The sequence below is a fragment of the Monodelphis domestica genome, chromosome 1 (genome assembly GCF_027887165.1).
Source record: "Monodelphis domestica isolate mMonDom1 chromosome 1, mMonDom1.pri, whole genome shotgun sequence".
NCBI lineage: Eukaryota > Metazoa > Chordata > Mammalia > Didelphimorphia > Didelphidae > Monodelphis > Monodelphis domestica.
Window position 1 is genome coordinate 478,913,228 of NC_077227.1, and position 26,753 is coordinate 478,939,980.

The 26,753-nt window shown below is 35.4% G+C and overlaps 1 protein-coding gene across 11 annotated transcripts in view; it reads left to right on the top strand.

Annotated features, from left to right (window-relative positions):
* EHMT1 (euchromatic histone lysine methyltransferase 1) overlaps positions 1–26,753 on the top strand; it is a 315,365-nt gene that overhangs the window by 57,742 nt on the left and 230,870 nt on the right. Inside the window, exon 1 of one of the 11 annotated variants that reach the window (XM_056823299.1) lies at positions 603–769. The exons of 8 other annotated variants lie outside the window; for them this stretch is intronic. The gene's annotated coding sequence lies outside the window, so the exon portion shown is untranslated. Of the gene's footprint in view, positions 1–602; positions 770–7,103; positions 7,370–14,480; positions 14,698–26,753 lie in introns of those variants that run through there. 2 more of the 11 variants (XM_056823307.1, XM_056823306.1) reach the window with 2 other exon arrangements.

Consider the following 26,753-nt stretch of genomic DNA (forward strand, 5'->3'; position numbering starts at 1 on the left):
GACAGGGGACTCTAGCAGAAGGCCTTCATGTTTTGAAGGAAGTGAGGGATTTTATGACACATAGGTAAGGAGGGAGTATTTATCAGGCATGGTAAAAAGCCACTGCAAAGACACATAGGGGAAGTAGGATATTGTGTGAGAAGATCAGAAAGAAGACCATTTTTTTTGGTGCTATAAAGTAGAGGAAGGTGATGGTGAGAGGAGTAATGTAAGAGGATGGAAAGATGGGCTAGGTCAGGTTATAAAGAGTTTTAAAGTCAAACAAGTTTAGAGGCAATTGCCAGTGAACATTTGATTAGGCGAGTGATGTGGTCATACTCTCAACTTGAGGAAAATCACTTTGCCAGGTTTTTGTAGGATGAATTGGAATGGGAAGGAGAATTAAAAAAAAAAATGAATTTAATAGACATCATCAGAGATGATCATTCTATATAGAAGTAAGAACTGAAAAAGAGAATTGCTTATGAAACTGAATTTGTTCATTACCTGAATAGAAGCTTTCAATTGTAATTTCTTTTTTCTTTTTCTGTTGTTTACTCATGTTTTTTCCTTCTTTCCCTCTCCTTAATGGCTGTATTCTTGTTCCTCTGTTTATTTGCTAGATCTGTGAGTTTGGGCTTTCCTCCCCTGAAGGGGCTTCTTCTCTGCCCAGCTGATTAATTGGAATAGGCTGTTGGAGCTCACCAGTTCTATTAATGTGCCTTGAGGCCATACCTTCCCCAGCTGCCATCAGAGGCTGAAGGTGAAAGTGAAGGTGTGGAGGCTGAAGGTAGTTACCCTCTCTCCTCCTCTCTACTCCTTTCTGTCTGCTGCCTCCCTGCCAGCTGCCTGATCAGAGCCCTGGGCCCTTTTTTTTTTTAAATTTATAAAAACCCTTACCTTTCATCTTGGAATCAATACTATGTATTGTTTCCAAGGCAGAAGAGTGGTAAAGGCTAGGCAATGGGGGTCAAGTGACTTGCCCAAGGTCACACAACTAGGAAGTGCCTGAGGACAGATTTGAACCCAGGACTGCCCATCTCTGGGCCTGACTCTCAATCTACTGGGCCACCCAGCTGCCCACACATAGGAAATCTTAATACTGTTCAGTTTATATCTTTCTGAATTTCCTTCAATGTATTTTATAAATTTTTGGATTAATGTCCTTTGTCATTTTCTTTTTTACATCATTTATTCTTTCTTTTTCCCTCAAACTTCCCCTTCACAAATCAAATACCTTCACTTATAATAAGTAAGTATAGTTAAGAAAAACACATCTACAAATATGCTACATTTACAGTACTTCCAGCCCCCTTGTCTTTTTGCTAAAAGGTAGAAGGTATAATCATTGATCTTTTGAAGTGAAAATTGTTCATTGCCTAGATCAGAGTTCTTAATTCTTTCTCTATTTGATTCTTCCTAGTGAGTGGGGAATGACTTGAGGCAGGGCAGATCAATTAGTAGTCTAGGTAGTGTTACAATTAAAAGAGGGTTTGCCATAAACTGTAACAGATAAAAGAGTGGTTGCCTTAAACTGTGACCATGGAAATATGGTTTCAAATCAAAAATATAGTGGTCGCCAGGGAAAAACTCCCAAAATATTAAATATACTCAAGTCAGCTGGGTTTTTATGGAGATTTTAATTAATACAAATAAGGAATTAATGAGAGAGAGAGAGTAAGAGGAAACAATGAGAAAAGAGCTAGGCCAGCCTAGGCCCAAGGCCTAAGAGAGAGAGATCAGTCAGTCTTTTATCAACTCACCACAAGATCCTTCTAAGCAAAGCTCTAGTGTTCAGAGAGACCCAGCTACTCCAACTAGTTTGAGTTCTAATTCAGCTTTGGCAAACTGACTTCCCAGAGGCCTTTTCTGACCTCCTTTTAAAGAGAATTTTCTCCTATGTCACCTCCCCTAAGTAGATGTTTTCACAGGACTGACCATTCTTTTTTTTTTTTTAAACCCTTACCTTCTGTCTTGGAGTCAATTGACTCCAAGGCAGAATAGTGGTAAGGGCTAGGCAATGGGGGTCAAGTGACTTGCCCAGGGTCACACAGCTGGGCAGTGTCTAAGGCCATATTTGAACCCAGGACCTCCCATCCCTAGGCCTGGCTCTCAATTCACTGAGCTACCCAGCTGCCCCCAGGACTGACCATTCTTAATTCACACCTGAGTAGACTAAACTTTTGAGTAAGTTCACACCTCTTTGCCCCTTACAAGTTTGCAGGTTGCCTGACCTTCATAGGTACTTAGCACCTTCCTAAAAATAGACTTAGCTTAAGGCTTTTGCTTCACTATAAGTATGAGTTAAGTACTTTTTCATTGTTCAGTGAAGAGTTTAAACTTTATCTTCTCCTAAAGTATGCTTAAGTATGGGTGGAGTAGAGTTCTCACATTCCTAAGTCCCTTCATTGTTTAAAATGGGGAATGGTCTTAACCAAATCTTATGAAGTAGGGTCTGAGAATTTTTAAGATTCACAGTAGTGTAGAGATAAGGTCAATTGTAAGAGATGTTACATGGAGATGGCAGGATTTAGCAACTGATTGGATATGTGGGGTGAGGGAGAATAAAAATTGGTGATAATGTCAAGGTTATGGATCTAGGAGAGAAAAGTTGTGTTTTGGTCAAATGTTATAGCTTACTGAAGGAATTAAAATAAAGCCTTCCACACCTTGTCTTTTCAGGCATAGCTAGTATTAGTTTGCAGTCAATTACCTTGGAGATGCCAGTGATGGGGAACCTTTTAGAGATGAAGTGCTGGGTCCCGCCCCTACCCCACCAACCAAGTGCTGTGCCAGCACCCCCACCCTCCCATCTCACACAGGGGAGGGTGTAAGCATTCTTATTGGGCTGCTGGGAGGAGGAGCTGGTGAGATAAGGAATATCCTAAGTGAGTGTAGAGAGGGGGAGGGGAGCATCCTGAGGTCTCTGCTTCCCTCCAGCTCTCCTGCCTATGAGCTGCCCACCTTACTCCCTGTGTGCTCCCCATTGGCTACTGGGCAGAGGGGTGGGGGATGTGAAACAATGTTATCAGGCACAGTGGAGAAGGGGAGGGGAGCCACTCTGCTTTTTTTAAGTAATGAATTGGGGAGGGGGGTGGCTGAGTGCCCACAGAGAGCACTCTGCATGCCATCTTTGGCCCCTGTGCTAAAGGTTTGCCATCACTGTAACACTCAGATGACACATGCTTAATTTACACATTTATAACCACACAAAGGATTTTAAATGGGGAATGGAAAGGGAAAAGAATAAGCATTTATATAACACTTAATATTTCTGATACTGAACTAATATTATCTATTCCCAGCTTCTCAACAAACCTGGGAGATAGGTGCTATAAGAGTATAGTCTTTTTGCTTAAAGTTATGTTTTCCCATACTCACTTTTCACATTTTTTGTTCTCCAATCTAAATCCCATCTATCCTTCCAGGCCTAGGTCAGAGCTTTTCTCTAGTACAGCATAGCTACAGTGCTTATCTCCCTTTTCTGAATTCCTGTTCTTATTCATATCACTCCTTTGATACTTGTCATCTGACTTTCCAGCCAAACTGGACAGTTCTTTTGTAGAACTTGATCTACTTGATATGAGGGAAATTTGAAGGGGGAAGAAGACAACAAAATAGATCTCAGTCAATTTTTCAAAATCTTATCAGGTGGCCATGAGTCTCTTCAAAGTCTTCAAGAGTTTTCTGAAATGCTCTTTTTCCTTTCCCCTGTCTCTTAGACTTCCTTCAAGGCTTAGCTTAGGTGCCACTTCCTTTTTTTTCTTGGGTATTCTTTCCTGATCTCCCAAGCTATTAGTACACAGTCCCTCCTAACAGTTTTATATTTACATAAAAATTTTTTTTACATGATATATCCCCTAGTAAAATCTAAGTTCTCTGAAGGCAGGGACTGTTGGGAATATTTTTTTGGCACCATTGTTCCTTGTGTACAATAGGTGCTTAATAAATTCTCATTGAATTTAATTTAATTCCTGATTTAAACTAGACTGTTAATATTTTTAAAGAAGTTATACCTTAAGATATAAAATGAACTGAGTAATCTGTTATAGGGAAGCTCAACTTGATTTACATTTTTGGGAAAATCAAGAAAATCCACGACTGACAAATTTTTCACCTTTTGTCCTTTGCCCATCACCTTAATGAGCATTAGTTTATTCTTATGTAAAATGGGAATAGTAAAATTTGTACTTTATAAAATTGTTCTAAGGATCAAATAAGAAAATGTATGTAAAGAATAAATACTAGCTTACTATATATAATGATTTATATAACTTATATTTTTCTTAGTTTCTGTGGAAAAAATCACACCAAACTTAAATTAAAATCTTTGTATTGGATAGAAATCTAGAGCTTCTCATGTTGTTATTTTGACTTAAGATAGTTTTTGAGATATTTCCCCCAATTGTCTTTATTTACTTATTAGAGGCAAGAAAAACTGGATGATCCTCATCTCAAGAAAAGAAGGATAAGCAAATTTGATGAACAAGATGGTGTACTTTGTTTTAAATGACAAAAGGGGTATATTTCTGTGCTTTTGCCTTGGGTAATCTGTGAAAAAGGGAATGGTAGATGTAGGTATCAGGAAGTTTTGGGATGTAGTATTGTTTAATATTTTTCACAATTGTAGTCTCATAGATATGTATTAATCTGATGAATTCTCCTATATTTCTTTGAGGTAAATATCTTTCCATCATACATATGAAGGAATTAGGGCAGTAACAGGTTCTTGTATTACCACATATTATTATTGTTCACTAGTTGCTTCTGATCATCATAGCCATAACAGTTTCTTTTTTGAATGTTACAATTATTACAATTGTTATTTTAATTAAAACTGTGAATAAATGGAAAAACATGGAGAAAACTTAGTGCATTGGAAAGAGTTCTGGATTTGGTGTTGAGCATTCTTAGCTATTCTGCCTCTGTGACTTTATGCAAGTTGTTTTAACTTTTGAGTCTTCATATCAGAAGGGTTGGATTGACCAAATGATTTTTAAGGTTCCTTTTAGTGCTAAATCTTAAGATCTCCAAACCCTATAATGATTATAGTTTGTAGCCTAAATTTAATATTATACTAGACTTTTTAAAAAAGAAATAAAATAATTCTTCTCACAGTCATAGTTAATGCAATTTTTAATGAACTGTGTCAATTTTTTAATACTTTATGAAACTGATTATTATTTTAAAGCAAAAAGGTGTGTTTATTATTTGCATGGATTAAGCAATATATAGCATCCTTGTTAGGAGGAAAAAGCATTAGGAAAGATACAAATTTCTCTTGTGCTCAAATTCTATTTGATTATTTTATTCTCAATCAATAGACATTTATTAAAGCACAAGATAGTATGCACATATATGATAATATATAAAAGAAATACAAAATAAAATAGAAGATAATTTTAGCCAGGAGTCATTAGCTGCTAGGGGCATCAGGAAAGTCCTCATGTAGGAGGAAATATTTATATTTTACCAGTACCTGGAATATATTTCTACCCTTACTACACTGTAGCATCCATTGAGGATGGAATGCAAAGAAATCTAGAATTTAGAAAAAAAGTCAATGTAGCAGGACAAAGGATAGTAATTCTAAGACATCTTTTTCAACTTAGACTGTTAGATATTAGAATAAACCGGAATCCTTAGAGATGTATCGAGCACCTCACAAAAATTCTTAGTACTACCAGAACCAGATAAAATGTAATTAGAAACTATTTAATAAAATAAATAAGAATACAATAAAACAGATTATGCTAATATGTGATTTTTCTAAGTTAATAGTATTCACAAGGATTCTTATATACTGTCTTATGTACACTTATTTATCCATATATCTTGTTTTGATTTGAGTTTGAAGACATTATATTTCAATTTACTCATATTCAAGTATAATTGGTTTATCTCATTTATGTGAATGTTTTCTCAGTTGATGTATATCATAGTCTATCCCCATCTGCATATCCTTTTGGAATTTTATGTTCTATAAGTTTTTCACAGGGTTCCATCCAACATGTGGGGACTTTCTTCATTTTCTATTCACATTTTGAATAGTTTACCAGTCTGCTTGTTAATCCTTACTCTCAGCATATGTGTGTGTGTAAATGTATATATGTATATGTATATATTTTTGCTTTAAATATTTCTCTGATTACATCTTTTATTCTTATTCTTCTTTAAAGGTTCTTTGTTGCATGTTACAACCTACTCACCATGTGCCTTTCCATTGCTCTCTATGGGATACTCATTTTTACTTTGGAAGTACAGTTAATCCTCAACTTTTGAGGGGTAATGTTCTTAGAAAATGGCATAAAGTAAAAAAAAATGCAAATATTGATACATTGAACCTATGGGAAAGAGGAGGTTTGGTTTCTGTGACTCAATCCTCTAATCTTTTGCTAGAGATTGATGAAATACAGTTTTTGACATATAATCCTATATGACAAAACATTAATTCTGATGCTATATACTTTTCCTAATATAGTAACCATGAAATAACTCAGAAAATGCAATACATGAAATAAAATTGGTAACATAGAAAACATTTTTTCTTGCTAGTAATTCCCTAGGATTCTGTTAATTTTTGTGCTAATATTTTGCTTTAAAAAATATTGATTTCAGACTATTCACTTTTCAAAGCACATGAAATCTTTAGTATCACAAATAACTATAGAAAATAAAATTATTAAAAATGAAAGCATTTTAACCTGAATCTTAACTTCCACTGTGTGAGATGTATATTATACTGTTGTAAATTTCTCTACCTTGGCAGCAGTCTGAAAACCAGTGGAGAAGTTACTAGGACTTTAGGAACTTCTTTTGGAAGATACTTTGTCTATGGAGGCCACAACTTTCTCTCCCACACTGACACTGTGTACTGTTCATAGCTGCAAATGTGTACTGTTGCCAGCACAAAAATGAAAATCAGATTTTGTACTAATAAGATCCAGCAAAAATGTGTAAATATAGAGGATATTCTTCTGTATGTTGTTCTATAACTCACAAAGAGCAACACAAAATTGAATATTGGCATTATAAAAGAACTTTTTCTGGAATAAATTTGGCATTTGCAATTTTCTTACAGTAATCACTGCTTTAATTCTGAGTTAATCATTGCTCATTTGCAATTAATGCCTAAGGTATATTATAGGTTTTCTGTCCATCTGGATGATAGTTCTTTTGTCTAGTTGGTTTTCCTGTGTGGGTGATTAGACCATTGTGAGTGGTTACAGATTTCATCTAGGAGACACTGCATTGTTCTGGAGCTTGATAAAATCAGCACAAGGTTAACCACAAATGGGAACATCAGGAGGAGGCCACTTCATCATCTATAGGAAATCCCTTTTCAATTTGGATTCTACAGCGGATCTCTTTGAGGGTGTTGAACACTTTGGTGAGCATAAATCTCTTTCTGTTTTGTGCCTTGATTGAAATTTTTGATCAGAGAGTTGTAGAACAAGATTATACGCTTATATTTTTACAGGAATCTTGAATGATTTTTGTTATATTGAAGGGAGCAACTTTGTTGGAAGAAAGCCTTTAAAATTAGTTGTATTTTGCTGTACTGAATCAAATGCTTTTTTATTATGAAATAACAGGAAAAGTGAAATTTCTCAATTTTTCAATCAGTTGTATAATAGTAAAGATATGCTCTACTGTGTAATATTGCCTGTCTTCTTTCAACCACATTGATACTTTTGATGCATGTGTAGATGATTCTTATAGATGCTGAGAAGTAGGCATATAGGTCGATTTCTCCTTTTTTCTGTTTTGAAAATATTAGTAGGATGTGATATTTTTTCCCATGCCTTGAGTATCTTTTCCTTCTTTAGACATTTTGTGATTCAATTCCTTAGCATTCTCAAGAGTTGTCCATAAGGGAATATCTTCTGTGTGTAATTTTTTAACTAAGCCAACTGCTATTCCCATTGTTGGTGCCTTTTTGGTTCCATTTCTACCTCCTCTATAAGTGTATCTCATACTAGGATGCTAGAGTTCATAAGAGGTGGCTAAAGAGTTCATAAGAGTGGCAAAAAAAAAATTTTTGTTATAAAAATCTTTTCAAATCTTTGATTTTCTTTTCTTTAATGTCTTCCTTCCATTTTCATTCTTAGTTGCCTTTATGGTCTTACCAAACTTTTAAAAAATTGTTTTAACTCTTTATGGCTTCTTTTTGCTTTATGAGTTGATGTGATTATAATCTATCATCTTTGTAACATTTTACATCAAAGTGATTTGACTGACAGATCACTCTTCTTTTTAAAAATTCTTTAAATTTTATTTTATTTTTAAATTTTTTCCATGGTTATATGATTCTTGTTATCTTCCTTTCCTCTTCCCTCCCCACTCCTGTACTTGACAAGCAATTCTACTGGTTTATATATATATTATTCCTCAAAACTTATTTCTATATTATTCATTTTTATAATAGAACAATTTTTTAAAACCAAAGCCCCAAATCCATATAAACAAATGATAAATCATATGTTTTCTTCTGGATTTCTATTCCCATAGTTCTTTCTCTCAGTCCCTCAAAATTGTCCTCTAATCATTTTATTTCTTTTAGTAGCAAAGTCAATTACATTTGATGGTCCCACAATGTTTCAGTTACTGTGTATAATGTTATTCTGGTTCTGCTTATTTCACTTCACATCAGTTCACGCAAGTCATTCTAGTTCTAATAGAAATCCATCGATTCATCATTCTTTATAGCACAATAGAATTCCAGATCACTTTTCTTGGTAGTATTTTGTAAGGGCCAGAATGTAAGGGGTAAAAATAAAAAATTGGACTAAATTTATAAGTATGTGGTTGTCAGGAATTATTACTCAATTCTAAATGATTTTTTATGCTATAGAGTGAAAGTAAGAAAATCAGAGAGTAGATATTTACTCTGGCTAGGTCAGAACCAGGCAGATCTTCTGAAACCCCAGCAAAGGGGGCCTAGAGATAAATTAAACAAGGGTTTTAGCTACAAGGCCCTCTCCAAGACGAGGGGCCTCTATGGAAGCTAGTACCTCCAGAACAAGCCAGGGAAATGAGTCAGCCTTTTTCATTCACCCATGTGGTAGTCCTAAGGGAAAATACAAAGCAATCGAAGGTCCTCAGCCAGAGCTCCTCCAAGGCCAAGTTGAAGGCGAAAGACCTGGTCACAGGAAGTTCTTGCCACTTTTAAAAATCCTTCCTTTCGTCACTTCCTATGCCTACCTTCCACTTTTATGTGGATCAATTATAGCTATAGTTTTGCTTAGGAGGCAATCAGTAGGTTCTGATTCATCACCCACTTTCATGCACATGGATCACAGACCTCCCCCACTTAAGGATAAGTGGAGTATATACGCTTTTGGTGATCAAATCTAAAAATGGGTAGGGGAAGAGTTAATCCCATCTTCACAATTTGTTGATTAAGATTCTTTTTAGACCCTTTGATCTTGTTATTATGGCAGTTGATTTTCATGTGTCAAGAATAAACCATATTTCATGTAACTTTTTGCATATTATATAGTCTGTCAGTCTGGGGGAAGGTTTATTTATTATATACATTCTGAATTTTGAGAAGTTCTCTTGATTTTCTTTATAAAGCCTATACTTTTTATTATTTGTTACCAATTTTTTTCATATAATAGTGATTTCTTAAAATACAGGTTCCTCCCCCTTGATATTTTCCTAAAAAAAAAAAGTTAAGGAAAGGTTTCCAACATTGATTGGGACTGTTAGCATATGAAACACATGTAATCTTATAATTTCTTAATAGAAAGGAAGGAAATCTTCTCTTGACTGCAATAATCATGAATCCAAAATTTCCCATTATGTGACCCGAAATTTGTTATGTCATAGTGTATTTTTTATTTATATTATTGTAGTCATTATGTATATTATTCTTTTGCATATGTTTTTGCTTTATATGAGTTCATACAAGTCTTCCTTTGTTTCTCTGGATTCTTCATATTCTCCATTTCATATAGTGGAATTTCATAGTATCCTATGACATCTCTGTACTATATTTTAACTGGTTAGTCCCCATTTTATGGATACTCACTTTTTAATTTTTTAAAATATATTTTATATGTATATTTTTTGCTTTAAGGAGTGCTTTTCTTTGTATACTTTGATAAATGTGTAAGTTTTTTTCCTATAATAAATTCCTTGGGGTTTCTTGCCCTCCAACCATCCATCCATCTCCTCTTTCTTCCATTGAAACCTTTTGCCTTCTGTCTCTGGGTTGCTGGGCTTTGGTAAGGGAGTTTGTGTGTCTTGTTCCCCATCCAGACAGACCTCTGTGTAACTTCCCAGCCATTGCCACACCATTCTATCATTCTTTTATCAGAGATCTTTGATACAAAAATTTCCTTCCAAAAAATAACTTTTCTTATTTCAGCTGTGTTGACTTTGTTGGTGGAAGATATTTTTAGTTTCATATAATTGAAATTGTCTCATTTGATTAAAAAAAACCAAAACCATCTTAGAATCAATTCTGTATGTTGGTTCCAAGATAGAAGAGTGGTAAGGGCTAGGAAGTGGAGGTTAAGTGACTTGCTCAGGGTCACATAGCCAGGATGTGTCTAGAGTCATATTTGAACCCAGGACCTCTCAACTCTAGACCAGACTCTCAATCCACTGAGCCACCTAGCTCTTGATACATACCAGCTGTGCTTATTAACATCTCAGTAATCTTGAGAAAATTTCTTAACTATAAATGGAGGAGAAAATGCCAACTTGCTTTGTTTTGGTAGAGGGAATTTACTCATCCCTATATTAATGAAATTACAAGTCTATTCCCATCCTTATCCATTCTTTCTTTTGTGAAAAAAAAAATACAGCATTTTATATTTAGATAATTTGTTTAGGATTGAATTATAATATATGTAAGATGTAGATGTAAAATGTTGTTCACACATGATTTTTAATTTTTCTATCAGTTCTTATGCTATATTGAGCACCTGGCTGCTGAAGTTTTGTGGTTGGTTACACTGATCAGTTATTTTCCTTTTTTAAGCAGTACCAAATCTTTTTGGATAATGAATGCTTTATTATATAATTATAGATCTTGTAGTGTTAGCCTGCCTTTGTTTCAATTTTTTCTTCTTCATTATTTCCCTTGAAATTCTTGATTTTTAATTTCTCCATTTAATTTCTTTCTTTCTTTATTTGTTTTTGCTTCTATCTAAAATATCCCCTTGATAGTTTGATTGGTATAGTTCTAAAGCTAAAGATTATTTGTGTAGTATCATTTTTTGGTAGTCATGTACTAACTGTGACTGTTGACTATCAAATGATTTAGGTCTTCCATCATTTTTTTGGGTTTGTTTTGTAGTGGTATTTACAGAAATCCTGTGAATTCTTAGATTGTCTCTCATTTTCTACCCATCACAGTTATTTTTTTAATCTTTTTTTTAACGTTATTTTATTTGGTCATTTCCAAACATTATTCATTGGAAACAATGATCATTTTCTTTTCCTTCCCCTACCCCCTTCCCACCACCTCTCCCATAGACAACGTGCGATTCCACTGGGTATCACATGTGTCCTTGATTCGAACCCATTTCCATGTTGTTGGTATCTGCATTAGAGTGTTCATTTAGAGTCTCTCCTCAGTCATATCCCCTCAACCCCTGTAGTCAAGCAGTTGCTTTTCCTTGGTGTTTTTACTCCCACAGTTTTTCCTCTAAATGTGGATAATGTTTTTTCTCATAGGTTCCTCCAGGTTGTTCAGGATCACTGCATTGACACTAATGGAGAAGTTCATTACATTTGATTGTACCACAGTGTATCACTCTCTGTGTACAATGTTCTCCTGGTTCTGCTCCTTTTGCTCTGCATCACTTCCTGGAGGTCGTTCCAGTTCACATGGAATTCCTCCACTTTATTATTCCTTTGAGCACAATAGTATTCCATCACCAACATATGTCACAATTTGTTCAGTCATTCTCCAATTGAAGGGCATCCCCTCATTTTCCAATTTTTGGCCACCACAAAGAGCGCAGCTATGAATATTCTTGTACAAGTACAAGTGCTATGGCTGGATCAAAGGGCCCTTTGGGCATAGTTCCAAATTGCCCTCCAGAATGGTTGGATCAATTCACAACTCCATCAGCAATGCATTAATGTCCCAACTTTGCCACATCCCCTCCAGCATTCATTACTTTCCATAGCATAGTTATTTTTAATAGAACTTTTCTTTCTGTATTTCCTTTCAGGATTTTATCAATAGTATATAGAATGGTGATGAATTTTCTAGTTTTGTTTTGTAACTGCTACCTTTCTGAAACCATCTATTAGTTCTTTTATTGTGCTCTGGGATTTTCTAGGTAAACCATCACATGGTCTGCAAATAGTACTAATTTTCTCTCTTTACAAATTCTCTAAAATTCTTTTTCTAGTAGAATATAAATTCTATGAGTAGGGACTATCTTTTTGCATTTATATACTAATTATATATATACTTATAATATATATTTATATACTAATTATATATTTATAATACATATATTTATATACTAATAATTAGTATACAAATGCAAAAAGTAAGATAGTCCCTACTCATAGAATTTATATTCTACTAGAATATCTATATATATATATCTATATATATGTATCTCTGTATCACAGTATTTGGCACACAGTAGGCACTTAACTGCTTGTTGATTGATTATTAATATGCTAGAATTTTTAAGTAATATTGGAATCAGAATATCCTTGCTTCATTCTGAACTTACAGGTTGTGGGGTTTTCCTTAATGGACTTCCCTGACCAGCAGGGTCCCACAAGGGAAGGGGCTCACCTTTGTGATGGGACTCGAGGAGAGGTAGGAACCGAGAACCAGGGTGGAAATGAAAGACATGGACAAGTCAGTGTTTGGATAGGGCAGGCAATCCCTATGATACTCCCTTTAATAGGAAAATATGAGTACAAAGGAACACAAGGCGGAGGAGGAGATTAAGGTAGGAAATGCAGGCCAAGATGGTTACAGCCTCGGGGAAGGAGAAGGTCAAGAGGAGAGAGAGACATAGTCATTGAGGAGCCCAGTGGAGCTCCATGGAAGGGAGAAAGGCCAAGAGTCAAGAGGAAGTTCATGGGTTTGCCTCTGAATTTATTCCTGTCCTGCTTGGGCGGTACTCCCAAGGATGTAGTAACCACATCACAAAGTATAGACAATTAAGATTGGGTGGCAAGGTAGAGGGAACACCTTTGGGCGTGTAGATTGCAAACCGTGGTGCTTTCCGGGGGAATTGAGTCCAAGCATGTTAATGAGTTTGTCTTAGCCAAGGGCCACATGGCCAGTTCAAGGTTACATTCACAAGCCTCATTGGTATAACCTTATGCTTGGAGACACAGTAGCCATACAGTCATTTATATTTCATAGATGTGAATATGCTTGGGATGCTACACAGGTTAAGCTATTTTCTCTTTATTAAAAGTGCTTGTGTTTATTTTAATAAATATTTTTGAACATAGTTAAGGAAGTACCTTTAAACTGGTGATTTTTAGTATTGTTGACATAAATGATAGCTTGTGTAAGGATAATTTTAGGGTTATGACCTAATCTAAATTAATTTTCATCTCCAGGGAATATCCCAAATAAAATTCCCAAGTCAGTTTGGAAATTTATGGTGGTTTAATTAATATAGAGGGAAGAAATTAAGGAGAAGGAAGAGGGAAAGGGTGTAGGATTTCTCCTGCATGGCCTGTGCCAGGGGGAGTTTAAAGTCCTCTGCCACAAGGTCTCAGAAGAAGATTAGTGGCTTTTTAAGAGGATAGTGTTTGGAAGATAAAGGAGAAAGAATCAGCCTAAATCAGATAGAGCTCAGTAAAGATGCTTCACCTGAACTAGGCCATTCAGCTTCCTCCAGTATGGTATCAAGGAAAACTCACTGCTAGACCCGGATAATAGCAGTCACCACCCAAGATGCTGAAATGCTCAGCATGCTCTGCCAGCCACCTCTCCACTGCCAAAGAGGCTAGAGAGAAGAAGTGACGGGAAATATATAGACGGTTTTTACTACATCACTTTCCTGCATCTTACATGTATCAATGGTAGCTTAAGCTTGACTTAGGACAGCCCAGAGGTCTGTCAGTTGTTTCTGATTTGTCATTTGCTAGCACATGTCTCTCTTAGGCCATCCTCCTAAATACTTAATCCTTAAGTATGGGTGTAGACATTCCTGTTTTTGTTAGACTAAGTAGGGTGGAGTAATCTAAAGTTCACACTTACCAAAGCTTTTGCCAAAGGCTTAAAAAATCTATTAATATAATCATCTGGTTCTTGTTATTTTATAAGGTTAAATCACTTAATTGCTTTTTTATTCATTTAGTTTCTTAATCTTAAGCCATCTTTGTATCCCTGGTATTCATCCAGCTTGATTGTATTGACACATTCTGAACATTTAAAATTCATCTATCTTTAATTTCCATAATAATCACTTAAAGTAAAAAAAAAAATATGTGTTCACAACCCTTCACTAACTTGATATCTTTTAATCTCATTTTATTTTCTAGGTCATCAGTTTGGTTTCTCAGCGCATTTACAGCCTATAGTGTACTTAGAAAGTTTCATGTCCATCAGTTTTATCTCCATGCCTTCAATTTTCCTGTCAAGCTTCTTTCAACCTTGAACCAAAGTTTCCAAAAGTTCTCTCTGTTGCATCTACTGTGTTATGTGAATTACATTCTACCTTTTGCACTAATACTTTCACCAAGGGAATTTGAATCTGGCTTCTTTTGGTAAGTTCTAGCTTTCCATTAAGGAGTGAACTTATAGATAGAAGTTTTCTCCCATTCAGTTCCCCCTTGGCAGTTTAAACTTTTAGGTTTCAAATTTTTCATGGCATCCTTGAATTTTTTAAATACTTGAAATGACATGAAATTACTTTCTCGCTAATGGTTGTTTGGGATAGTACAGTCTTGTTCCAGTTGAGATTCATTAAATGTTTGAAAATCTTGCAGTTGTTTGCTAATACTATTCAGGTTTGCTTTTTGAACTTCTTTATAATTTGTTTTATTTTATTTCAGCTCAGTGTTTATCAAAAGTTGAATTTGCATTTGATGGCATGATGTCTAAGAAGCATTTGTTAATTTTTATCTTTGAGAAAATTTTCTTTTTTTCATGTCTAAATATTAAAGAGAAGCAGTATATTGTAGTAGGTAGACAGAGAAACCAGAAAGATTTGGGTTTCAAGCCCTGTAAATCTTTGAACCTTTCAGTGCTTTAGGCGTCTCCCTTAAGACAACAAACTGTCCAAAAGGTGCTTAGTAACCCGAGAGTTACTTATATTAATGAAATCTCAGATTTAGTCTCTTACCTCTATATCTAAATATTAAAATGGTCTAACCTAGAGCTAGGAAACCTTTTGTTAACTAATAACTTACAAGTGTAGTATGCAATAGACTTAGAGAATCTTAGTGATTATCTAATACAACCCGTTCTTGCTGTAGCCTCCTTTGTTTGAATATTTCTGTATATTTTCATCTAATAACATTTTGTTAGTTTAAATGTTGATCTGAATTTCACCTATGAGATTTTTAACTCTGAAAGTTAGAATTCTCTGGCCAAGACTGTTTATTCATTGAGCTTTTGGGATCTTAGGTGGCCTGTTCATTTTCTGGGGATAGGTCAGGCTTGGATTTAGTTATGAAGCTTTGGAATTTGGAAGAAGATAACTTTTTACTTAATCTAGCCAGTTATCTTCATAAACCATTGAAAACCCAGGGTATAATTGGAGAATAGTAATTACTTATGACTACATTGAGCCAGTAAAATAAAACGACAGTTACCAAAATTAATTCATTACTTAATCAGTTTTGCATCATACCAATCAGATTACTTAAAAAAAATACTTTTTAGAGGTAGAAAAATAAAATAAAATTCATCTGGAAGAACAAAAAGTTAAGAATCTTAAGGGAAATTATTAAGAAATTAGAGAAAGAAAGGATCCCAGCAGTACTAGATTCAAAGTCTACTTCAAAGCAATTATCAGCAAAAGTGTTTGGCATTGTTTTGGAGAGAGAAATAGAAAATGACAGAGAGAGAGAGAGAATAGTGTCTAGAATAATGGAATAAATTATGTATACAACATGTTAAAGCTAACTAATGTAGTGGTCTCTTATTTTATAAAGCCTAACACTCCAGGTACTATTGGAGTAAGTACTCACTGTTTGATAAACACTGCTGAGAAAATGGAACAGAATCTAGGTCCAGATAAATTCTTCAGAATGATATTCTAAAATAAATCCTAAATGCATACCTAACCTAGATATTAGAGATAATGTCATAAGCAAATTAGAGGAACAAGGAAGAAATTACCCATTCCAGGTCTATGGATAGGAGAAAAATTGATGAACATATATTCGGTATAGAGAATCACAGATAATAACAGCCAGTTTGATTACATAGAATTAGGGTTTTTCACACACAAAAAAGCAATTAAATTAGAAGAAAAACAAAATTTGGGAAGACATCTTTGTTTTGGATTTTTCTGATAATGATTTCATATATCTAAGATTTATAAAAAATGTTTCACATTTATCAGAACAAGATATATTCCCTGATAGATAAATGATTGAAGAATATAATTAAGTATTTTTCTTAAAAAGAAATCCATGCTACTAATAACCATACTAAAAAAAATGCTCCAAATCTCTAATATTTAAAGATTTGCTAATGAAAATAACTCATATTGTACCTAACACCAGTCAGCTTGGCACAGATGACAAAAAAAAGATAATGAGAATTCTTGGAAGGTCTGTGGGGATATTAGCACACTAATGCACTGTTGGTGGATATGTGAATTAGCCTAGTCATTCCATAAAGCAATTTGGAACCGTGCCCAAAATGTCACTATGTTGTGTATATTCTTTGATGTAGCGATAGCCCTGCTAGATTGATCATTGTCCCATCGAGATTAAAGAAAAAGGAAAAGGTCCTATGTGTGTAAAAAGATTTATAGTAGCATCCACACACACATACGCGCGCATACACACACAGAGTAAATTTGACAACTCCCAAGAAGCATGAGCATTTCCGTGAACACAAAGAAAAATTTTAAGGATCACATGTGAAACTGTCAATGTACCATAAGGAGCTTTTTTAAAAAAGCATACATACAGTTTAATAGTACTGGTACTTTCATTGTCTGTTTTCTTTTGAATAGTTCTTTGCTCTTAATTGTCTTTAACAAATGTTGTTAGCCCTTTCATGGTAGACTAAAAGTGTCATCTGTACCTTGCAATTAAAAAAGAGGAAGATGATGAAGTGGAGCTTGACATATCCTAGGCAGCCCACTAATGCCTTTTAGTCAGTTTACTTGGTTTTCTCTCAGCCTTTTCAAAAGATGCTTTGATTCCCATGTGTCAGTAGATAATTCTGACCCTTATTTTGATTGGTGCTCAAGTTTGTAATCAGTTCCTTAGAGAACATGTTGCCTTTTTTGGCCCCCTTTTCTTATGAGTTGAAAATCTGGTCTGACTCTTTTAAGTGTTTGGGTTGGATTCTAGATTGGATTTAACCTTAAAGTTATGTCTAAGGAATTATAAAGCTTCAAAATCTAGAGGGGCTGCAGTACTCAATTTTAATCTATAAAGCATCTTTGTCTTCTTGATTTATGAATCTTATTTAGGGGACCAAGAATAATTGATACTTGAAATCTACAGAAAATCTCAAATTTTATTTTGGCAACTGCTTTAATTCTCACAGGTTCTTGGAAGTGGGAATTGTTTAATTTATTATGTTTATATTCCCAGCCCTAGGATAGTGTTTGCCACATAGTAGGTACTTAACCAATGCTTGCTTACTTAATCAATTGATGACCATCCTTTTTTTTTATTGTAATACTAACTGGCTTCCTTTCCATAGTCCACAGTAGAGTCAAATAGTCATATGGAAAAAAAAAAATAAAAATCTAAACTACTTTAGTATTTCCATGTATAGATTTACTTGGTCTGATGGACACACCTTTTTTATAGGATTTTTGGGGGGTAGAATTTGCTGGAAATAAATCAAGCAAAATATTTGTTGCCCAAAACATGGAAATCTGAAAATAATTTCTCTAAACAGAAAACTACATTTGTGTATGTGTGTGTTATATGTGCATAATATATATATATATCTTTTACTGTAATTTTTTATAATAAAATACATTTTTAGAAGTAGATCTTTATTTTTTTAATCAACAAAAATCTAACTTATTTTCCTTCTACCTTAATTTCACACCCAGCTGAGAACAAAAGAAAAATAAAGCTTTTTAGCCTTTTTATGAATCTGTGTAGTCAAATTTCTTTGTCATATCCAAAAGACAAATTCACTTGTCCCCCTCCCCCATATTATATATTATATATGTCTTAGTCTACAGTTGAGTCTTTCAGCTTTTTATTAGGAGTGTGGGTAATATATTTTTCATCAGTGTTCTTTTGGACTATTAAACAATATAGTTATACATATCAGGTGTCTTAAGTTTTTCAAAGTTGTTTTCATGAAATTGTTATCACTTTATAATTATTCTGTTTCTATTCATTTCACTGTGTCAGTCTATAATTCTTCCCTGGTTTCTCTCTGAAATTGTCTCCATCATTTCTTTTAGCATAATGGTATTTCATTCACATTTGTATAGTATTACTTCTTAAGCTTTTCCTAAATTTATGGCTACTTTTTCATATTTCTGTTCTTTGCCTCCTGAAAAAAGAGGTATATGCATTTTTCCTCATCCAGAATTCATTTGCTTAGGACTAATCACTTCTTTAATCTATCCTCCCTTAAATTTCCCCTTTTCCTTTTTCCCCTCCTCTTTCCCTGTTGAGCAAACTGCATTTCTACATTCAACTGTGTGTGTGTATGTGTTCCCCTTTGATCAGTTTAGATTGAGTTTCAAGTAATTTCCTCAACTTCTCCTTGTTTATATAAATATTTACTTGTTATGTCCTGATTTTATGCAATTATTTTTCCTAGCCTTCTTTACCCTTTGCCCTCTGTAGTATTCCTCTTCCATTCTTTCCATTCTTCTCTTATTATCAAAATAGAATCACTCCTTCTATCTAATTTGACCCCCTAGATGACCCTTAATGATAATAGGGTTCATAGGAGACACATGTATATCTCCATAGCTTAATAGAGGTAACTTATCCTTGTTTAATTCTTTATCATTGTTCATTAATATTTACTCTTTTATGTTTCTTTTTCTCTTGTGTTTGAACTTAAAAGTACTTCACAGTTCTGGTCTTTTCATCAGGAATGCTTAAAAGTCCTGTTTCATTAAAGGTCTGCCCCCCTCCTCTCAGTTTTGCTGTGTAAAATCTCCTTTATAAGCCTTTACCTTCTGGAATATTGTATTCCAAGATCTCTGCTTCTGTATAGTGGTAACTGCTAAATTTAAGGAAGAGGCTGAGGCCAAATATATCTTTATCCCTTTCCAGGCTACACTGCTGACTCATCTTCACAGGATTTTCTAAGCCATAGAAATGTCTTTCTGGAAGCTCATTCCACCACTGAACTATTTCTCACATTGAAAGCATTCTCTTCTCCTGAGGTCTTATCTTCTGATTGGCTGGCTCTTTCCAGAACCTCCAGTTTAAAGAGGAACCTCTAGTCAAAGGTATCTTCATCTTTCTCTAGGCTATGTTCTTCAGGTTTTCTTTATTATGCCCCTTATGTAGGGTGGTCTTTTCCTTCCTTAGTTTCCTTTTATATTCCTTCTCCCTTCTTTAGAATGTTAGCCCTTCCAAAAGGCTGACTTGTCTTTCTGCTTTTATTGTATTCCCAGCCTTATTATAGTGCCTTGAAACATAGTAAATACTTTTTGACTGACTGATCCTGACTTTTGATCCTCAGTACTTGAATTCTTTCTTTCTGGTTACTTGCAGTTTTTTCCCCCCTGGAAGTTTTGGATTTTGACTATAATGACTTTGGGATTATTTATTTTGGAATTTTTTTTCTTTTAAGAAGTGACCCATGGATGCTTTCTATTTCTACTTTGATCTCTAGTTTTAAGAAATCTGGGCAATTTTCTTTTAAGGTTTCTTTAAATAGTATGTCTAGATCCTTTTTTTTTTTTGGTTATGACTTTTAGGTAGCCAGCAATTCTTAAATTTTATCTTCCTGATTTGTTTTTCAGATTAGTTGTTTTTGCTATGAGTTGCTTTACATTTCTTGCCTTTTGCCTTTGTTTTAATTTTTCCTTATGTCATGGAGTGATTTGGATTCTGTTTTGTCCATTCTAATTTTCAGGGATTATGTTGCTTAGGCAACGTTTTGTATTTCTTATGCCAACTTGTCAATCCCCTTTCCCAATTTGTTCTTGGTTTTTCTTTTCTGAATTTTTTTAGCACTCTCATTTCGTAAAAAATATTTTAGCTCTTTTAAAAAAACAAACAACTCTTGCTTCATTTCTTCCAAGAATTTGTTACCTTGGAAAAAACACAGAGGTATTAGATAGTCAGAAAAACCAAGTCTTTAATCAGGATAGGGATAGGGTACAATATTTGGCCACCACACAGAACTCAACACCAAGATCTACACAGGACTTACATCCTGGGGACTCTGGGGGCTATCCTTGGGAGAAGACACCAATCTAGATGCCAACTTGGAAGAGGGACAGAACTTGGGGGGGGGGGTCTTTTATACCCTCTGGAGAATTGTTTTGGCAAGTCTGCATAGACAAATTACAAGCAAGATGTAAAGAGGTGGCAGCCAGCCTCAGGGGTATCAGGGAGCAGTCAACTATAACAATTACAAAGGAAAGGGTCAAACTCAGTGCTGGGCTTCCTGAGAGAAATCTTTAATATAATGGAAGAAGCTTCTAAAACAAATAAAGGTACTCAACATTTTGACTATGACTACTAATCCCACTCATTCTAGGGTCTCCAAACAGTTTTGAGTTATATACTTCAACCCTAAACAGGTGTTCCTGGTCCTGGGATTTCTCAAAAGGAAAGGGGGAAATTGAGGTGTCTAGTCTTCATGTTGACAAATCCTAGGTGAAGTTGTGCTCAAACTATTTTTCTTTGAGACTTTACTTGTAGATATTTTGGAGTCATATTATTTTTCTGTGTTTATGTGTTGAGCATCCCTGTCACCATATTGGCCTATGGTAGAATTCTTTGGTTTGTTTATTCTTCCACTCTACTTCCCATTTCAGACTCGATATTTGGGTCAGGCTGTACTTCTTGAGAGAAAGTTTTGGCAGGTCCTGTTGCTGCTTTCTTAAGATATTAAATTCAGTATTATGTTATTCTAAGATATCAGGTATTATTGCTCAGGCTGGGGACCTGCAAACTTTCAGTGATCCAAAAGTGCTTTGACCTAGGCAGAGACTGATTCCTATTTCCTCTTGCCTGAGCTTAGCAAATTCCTGACCTGGGCTTGGTTCTAAGCAACAGTAGATGGCTGCTGTACTCAGCCACCATCAGCCAACTGGGAAGCTCTCTTGACACAGAGTAATAATATTGGTCTGAGATTCCTTCCTTGATGATTCCTCTACAGGCTTCACAGAGGATTTGAAGCTAGATCTAAGACCCAACTCTGCTTCTGGAGTCTTTGCCATAATGCTGCTATTTGCATCTGAACTTGATTCTCTTTCAGTACCCTTCCTAGTGTATAAATGGAGATTTTGAACCCTAGATTTCATTACCCAGAAGTCCTTGGTATTTCCCAGAATTCCCTATAATATCTCCTGAGTCTCCACATTGGTGATATCACAATTGGTATTTAACTGGCAGTAACGCCTCCCAAGCTCTCTTCTCTTCCTTTGCAATGAAATAGCAAGTAGAATGGTAAGCTAAATGTGGGAATTTTAAATGGGCTAATCAGCCACGGGCACATGGTTTTTATTTTGTATCCTCTTTATTCCTTGATTTTCTAATAATCCTCAATAAGCCTCATAAAATAATATTTTTATTAGAGATATAATTTAATTTTTACACTGGGAGCCTAGAACATCCGATCACTCCTTACTTAGGAATTGAATGGGATTGAGATGAACTAAATGCTACCCCTGAAAGTATGTTCTTTCCTCAGTGAGACCCAAATATGTGATCCAGAGCTGGTAGTAGGTGATGAAACTGCCAGTTGACACTTTTTCCTTTAGCCTGTACCCTGTGTATGAATCTGGGACCTCCTCTTGTCCTAGTGCACAACTTGTTGGAAAATTGGAAAGTTCCTTGACCAGATCCAGTCTGGATTGTCCACAGAATTCTTTATGTCCATCTGGGCAAGAAAACTGCTGAAGATTACTGTCCTCCAAAAAAGTTAAAGTGATTATATCTTTAAAGATCTTTAAAGAACTATGTATGGGGGTAAGAGGAAGAAATAATGAGGAATGATCATTGAAATGTAATATCTACAGTTTAAGGCAGTCTAATGGTGAGACAAGATCCTTCTCCCCACGCCTGCCAAAGGCAGAGGGACAGAGTAGAGCTGTTCCCCTCCCCCTCTGGACTGTGCCTCATGACATTTTTTCATAATCTCCCCCTCCCAGCAGCCCAATGAGAGTGCTTCCTCCCGCCTCTGTGTGGGGTAAGGGTGGGGTGGGTTGTGCAGAGGACTTCATGGGGGAGGGGTACAGCACTCTATCTGGGGGTTTGGGCATGACAGTGTGGGGTGAGGGTGGGACCTGGTTCTCCATCACTAAAAGATTTACCATCACTGGTCTAAAGACTGGTTTTCTTTGTTTAGTTTCCTCTTTAAATTTTTTCCTTATAGCTATTCTCTTCTCACTATATATTTGAATTATACTTGCTATCTACCCCTACTTTTAAAATTTGTATATGAAAAGGGAAGACTTGTGACTTTACTTCTCCCTTTAAGCTAATTTTTAAGGCTTTTAAAAAAATCTTCAGTTTTTTCATTTTAACTATTCTATTAGTTTTCTGACATTGCAGTCAAAGATAAATTATTGGAAAAAGCCCTTAACTTATTGAGGCAGCTATGTCTTTCCTATTTTGAATTTCAAAGTTGTGCTATCCTCCACCTCCTATCTTCCTTTCTCCCTTAGTAGCCATTTGAACAAATGGATGCTCAATGTTTCACATTTATGTTCCTCCTAACTTATGCTTCACTTTTTAGCCTGACCATATATATAAACACACATATATATATGTGTGTATATATATACACACACTTTTGCCAAATTGAATTCAAAATAAGTTTTGTTGTGGCAAAGGTAAATTCAGTAAATATCGCAATTTTCCCTGCAATGGAACTTTACATAGAAAAACCGAGCATTTCTAGTTTAAGTGAATTCTTGTGGGAAAGTGGTTAATAATAGTAAGTGAGAAACTTGGATTCTTTCTTTTCCTATGTTTTTAGTTGTTGGATTATTCTTTGTTGTGCTCACCCCTTTTCCAAACAGCTTTGCTATCCTCTCCAACCCCCGATCCATGCTTTAAGCCATACAGATAGCAATCCTTTTGCTTTTAGTCTACCAAAGATAACCTTCAGTTTTCATTTCCTAAAATTTTAGTAAAACAAATTGAAATGTAATTTATCAAAATTTCAAAAGGAATTTTTTAGTTTTTTGAAGTGGAAAATAGAAAAAACTAGAAAGAATATTTGTTGGAAACATCTATAAATTATATTTAATAAATTAATATATTTTTATTATGTTCTAGTCACTGCTTGATCTGGGGATACAAAGACAAAATTAACAGCTCACACCCTCAAGAAACTAATATTCTGTTAGGGAAAGGGAAACATTTATATAGTTCCAAGCACTTTTTTACAGATATTCTCATTTGTTCCACACATCAATCCTTTGAGGTAGGTTCTGTTATTATCCCTATTTTATAGTAGAGGCAACGGCTTCGACAGGCTGGCTAAACCTTGTGAGGGTAGCCATCGGGTCATAGACCCCTGGTGAACCAAGGCTTTGCTCACCCACCATGTGAAGACTGCTTCGGCCGAACAGATGGAAGAAACCAATAAGAAGGTTCAACGGCTGAGATGGCGACGCAGCAAAGCACTCTGGCGTGCTTAGGGTGTGTTGGAGCACAAAGGACAACACGGCCATCTAATGCAGCTGAGGAAGTCTCCAGGTGTAACAATTTTTTGTGCCATTGGACCCAGGCTTTGAACGCCGAGAGAGTGGGACTGTCTCTGTGCAACGAGTTTTCCAATTAAATCTCCTTCATGCACAAGTGTCTTTGTGCACATTCATCTATACACCATAGATGAAAATGCACAAAGACAATCGTCATCCTTGGTTACCGAGAGACTACTAAGTATAGTAGAGGAGACAAGGTGGACTTGCCTAGGGTCATATTAAGTGTCTGAGACTGGATTTGAATTCCAACTTTATTGACTTCAGACTGTAAGAATTTAAATTTAGATTTTTATGCTAATATGAAAGTTCTAAAGTAATATTGTGGTCGCAGATTTAAAAAATATTACAGCTTAAGACAAAATGACTTAGCAGCTTTATTTACAAAGAGATGGAAAGAGTGAAAGTGGAAAAATGTAGGTAAAGAGACAGAAAGTACTGCCTAGCTACAAATACCCTAAATTTAATCCTAATATCTCCAGACCGCAAATGCAGATCTGAAAGTGAATCTCACCAGTGTCTAAAGTCCTAATTAGGAAGCCAAAATCCAAAGACACTGAAGAATCTGCTGAGAACCTTCAGTGCACAGGAGGCTAAGATTGCCAAGAATCTCAGTAGAACTCATGCTGAAGGGAGTGTCCCACCGAAATGCCAATGAGCAGAGAGGGTCTCCTCACTGAAGAACCAAGGAAAGAATCACTCCACTCATTATGGCAAGCCCATGCAGGATCCAGGGAAAAGGTCTGCTCCAAGCCAGGAAAAGAATCTTCGGAACCAATCTCTCCAAATGCCAGGAAAGGAAAGTCAGCTACTCACCTAGCAAGCCCAAGCAGAATCCAGGGAGAGTCTCCTCCAATCCAGCTCAGATGCAGAGTGAATGACTGAATCGTGGAGCTTGCCTTTTTAAAGTAGTTTTCTTGATGTCACTTCCTGTCTCTCCCCTACTTTGCATAAACCAATCCCAATCTTCTAATTTGCTTAGCATTGGGGGGGAGGGGGAGGGTGGGCAGTGACCTTTGGAGGTGTGAGCGAACTCTAGTAAGTAACTTGTGGAATGAGCTTCCAGAAAGACATTTCTATGGCTTAGAAGTAACTTGTGAACTCTCTTACTTAGTGTCAAGTAGGGATACTTCAAGTTCTTGATTAGCTAAAAATAGGAAAAGGGAGAGTTAATCCTGTCTTCACAAGACCCAGTGCCTATTTTGTCATCTAGATGTCTTATTTGAGGCATGTACATATCGAAGTATATAGAATAAAACTAAAACCGATAAAAGTTATTTTTGTTAGGGAAGACACTAGCTTCTGGGGGGAATCCTGAAAGACTTCTTATGGAAAGTGGTGCTTGAGAGAATTTTTGAAGGAAAAAGCATTCTTTTGAGATTCAGGGGAGGAAGGAGTGCATGCATTCCAAAAATTATGGGCTGATATTACTCAAAACACTGCTAAAATGGTGGCAAAAGGAAAAGAAACAATGTGCCAGTGCTTATAAGATATGCTTTAATAGAAGCAGATGTATTATGTATACTTCTTCAAGTTTGCCTCAAAATCTATCATTCTGAGGTGATTATCTGATGTTTGTTTCCAGTTTGAATGAAGTGATATTTTTATTTATTTATTTAGTTTTTTAAAATTTCATTTAATTAGTAAATTTAGAACATTATTCCTTGGTTACAAGAATCATAGAATTCATACAAGAATTCTTATACAAATTCTTATACAATTCAATACAAGTGATATTCTTTTAACTAAATTATTAATCTTGCACATTGAGCCAAAATGCCTTTGTGGACATATTCCTATTTTCTTTTTTATATTTATCTATTACTTGGGGTTCTAGATCTCTAGTATTCTCTTTTCACCTCATTCATTACTTTAACAAACATTCTCTGCTGTCAAAGAATTTATAGTATAGTAAGGAAGATGACATTTAAATCATTAACTACAATACAAGATTGCATGTGATAAAGACTGTTAGAGAAATATAAGCAGAGTGCTGTGGTAATTTTTAGGAGGACAAAAGACTTTTTGGCTAGGAGGTGATACAAAGTAGGGAAGTCTTAAGGAGAAAGTGACACTTGAATTTTTACCAAAGGAATGATAGGCTATAGTTTATAATTCTTAAAGGTCTGGGGACAGCCAAGTGGCTCAGTTGATAGAGAGCCAGACTTGGAGATGGGAGGTCCTAGATTCAAATATGACCTCAGACACTTCTTAGCTGGGTGACCCTGGGCAAATCACTCAACCCAAATTCCCTAGTCCTTATTGTTCTTCTGCCTTGGAACTGATTGATTCTAAGACAAAAGCTAAGGGTTTAAAAAATTCCAATATGAATCTGAGTAGTCTTGTCATAAATTCTTGGTCTATTAAATATTAGAATTAGGTCCTATTTTAGTTTCTGATGAGAGTCATATTGATAGAGAGGAAAAACCTTCATGTCTCATGTTGGTATTGCCAAAATTTCTGTTCTTGGTCATCTTTACTTCTGATAATTTCACCTACTCCCTTGGATTCAACTATTTCTTTTTTTTAATTAACTTATTTAGTCAATTTACAAGAATCACATTATTTCCCTCCCTCCCTGCCCCCGTCCTTCCTGCAGCCAACGCACAATTTTATTGGGTATTACATGTGTCCTTGATCAGAACCTATTTCCTTGTTGTTGGTGTTTGCATTAGGATCTTCATTTAGAGTCTGCATCCCCAGCCATATCCCCTTGACCCATGTATTCAAGCAGTTGTTTTTCTTCTGTGTTTCTAC